Here is a 2,631-nt window from a genome sequence, read left to right as displayed (position 1 = left end):
TTTTTGTTTTGTTTTTTGTTTTTGAGACAGAGTCTTGCTCTGTCGCCCAGGCTGGAGTGCAGTGGTGCATCTCTGCTCACTGCAAGCTCCGTCTCCCGGGTTCACGCCATTCTCCTGCCTCAGCCTCCCAAGTAGCTGGGACTACAGGTGCCTGCCACCACCCCTGGCTGATTTTTTGTATTTTTTTTAGTAGAGACGGGGTTTCACCATGTTAGCCAAGATGGTCTTGATCTCCTGACCTCGTGATCTGCCCGCCTCAGTTTCCCAAAGTGCTGGGATTACAGGTGTGAGCCACCGCGCCCGGCCTTTTTTTTTTTTTTTTGAGATAAAAGTCTTACTCTACCCCCAGGCTAGAGTACAGTGGTGTGATATTGGCTCGCTGCAACCTGTCTCCTGGGTTGAAGCAATTCTCCTGCCTCAGCCTCCTGAGTAGCTGGGATTACAGGTGCCTGCCACCACACCCAACTAATTTTCTTATTTTTAGTAGAGAAGGGGTTTCACCATGTTGGCCAGGCTGGTCTCGAACTCCTGACCTCAAGTGATCCGCCCTCCTCGGGCTCCAAAGGGCCGGAATTACAGGCGTGAGCCACCGCGCCCAGCTAGTGCGTTCTTTCTTCTGTGGCTCCCGGTCCTGGCCTCCTTACCTTGTCTTGGTCCTGATCTTTTGTGTCTTCCACATCTTCCCAAGGCTGTTCAGAAAGGCCAAGAGCTTGTTGCTAATGTGGCCACGGCTGATAGTCAGATGTCCGGCTGATGGCGGCCTCATGTGCTGGCTGCCCGCCTGAGCCAGTTGGCTGTGTATGAACAAAAGCTCTTCTGTGGTCACAGCTGCCTCGCTGAGCACTGATCACAAGATATTTGAGCACAGGCGTGCAGCTTCCCCTGGGGTGATGGTGTCTCGGAGTCGAAATGGGCAGGGCTCCTTGAGGCATTCCTGGACCCCATTTCTGGGGGCCTCTTTCTTCTGCTGGGGATGTCCATCAGGCCAGGCGCATTCTGATCCACAGCTTCCTCCCCTGGCCAGTCAGGGAAGCCTGTTAGCCCCATTTCCTCCAACAAGATAATGCGTAGAAGACTGGGATCTGGGGTGCAAGGGCTCAGGATTATGAGAAGAGATCTGTGGAGGAAAGGGGCTGGTGCCCACAGACTTGGCAGGTATTGTGAAGTACAGACCAGGCTTGTTTGGGGAGTACTCTTTTTTATTGTTGAAGTGGAGTCTCACTTTATCGTGCAGGTTGGAGTACAGTGGCACAATCTCAGCTCACTGTAATCTCCGCCTCCTGGGTTCAAGTGTTTCTCCTGTCTCAGCCTCCTGAGTAGCTGAGATTATAGATGTGCGCCACCATGCCCAGCTAATTTTTGTGGGTTTTGTGTGTTTTTTTATTTTATTATTTATTTATTTATTATTATTATTATTGAGAATGAGTCTTGCTCTGTCACCCAGGCTGGAGTGCAGTGGCGCGATCTTGGCTTGCTGAAACCTCTGCCTCCCTGGTTCAAGCAATTCTCCTGCTTCAGCCCCCCAGGTAGCTGGGATTACAGGCGTGCACCACCACACCCCATTAGGTTTTGTATTTTTAGTAGATACAAGGTTTCTCCATGTTGGCCAGGCTGGTCTCGAACTCCTGACCTCAGGTGATATGCCTGCCTTGGCCTCTTAAAGTGCTGGGATTACAGGTGTGAGCCACTGCACCCAGCCTAATTTTTGTATTTTTAGTAGAGATGCGGTTTCACCATGTTGTCTAGACTGGTCTCGAACTCTTGACCTCACGTGATCCACCCACCTCGGTCTCTCAAAGTGCTGGGATTACAGGTGTGAGCCACTGCACCCAGCCAGGCGTACCCTTCGAATGCTGCTCATGTGATGAAGATACCGCATTTTGACCATGGCCAGATTCCAGGAGACGGGGAAAGGGAATACTAACTCATGGATTGTATTCTAGTCACTTTACACGTGTATTAATAATAGCTAACTCTTGGCTGGGCACAGTGGCTCACGCCTGAAATCCCAGCACTTTGGGAGGCCGAGACAGGAGGGCTGCTTGAGCCCAGAGTTTGAGACCAGCCTGGGCAACAAAGTGAGACCCCCATCTCTACAAAAAATTTAAAAATTAGTGGGGTGTGGTGGTGTGCCTGTAGTCCCAGCTCCTTGGGAGTCTGAGGTGGATTGCTTGAGCCCAGGAGCTGGAGGCTGCCGTGAGTTGTGATTGCATCACTGTACTCTAGCCTGGGCAACACAGCAAGACTGTGTCTCAGAAAAAAAAAAAAAAAAAAGTCAACTCTTAGTAGATCCTTGCTGGGTACTTCTCTAAGCACTTTGTGTACATTAATTCATCAAATCTCACAGGTTCAGACCTGTGAGGCTCTGTTAACACCCCTCAAGATACGGAGGCACAGAGAGGTTTTGTAGCTTGCCCAAGACCACACAGTAAGTGGAAATGCTGGCATTTCGTTGGGCCCCCTGGCTCCAGTGGGCACTTAGCCATGGTGCTCCGCTATCTCTTGTTTAATTCAGAGAATAACAAACCAATCAAAGGAGCTCATTTTATGTGTTAGGTTGGTGCAAAAGTAACTGCAGTATTTTCTATTTTTATTTTATTTTAATTGAGACAGAGTTTTGCTCTTGTTGCC

The sequence above is a fragment of the Macaca nemestrina genome, chromosome 4 (genome assembly GCF_043159975.1).
Source record: "Macaca nemestrina isolate mMacNem1 chromosome 4, mMacNem.hap1, whole genome shotgun sequence".
Taxonomy (NCBI): Eukaryota; Metazoa; Chordata; class Mammalia; order Primates; family Cercopithecidae; genus Macaca; species Macaca nemestrina.
Note: the sequence above shows the minus strand (reverse complement) of the source record.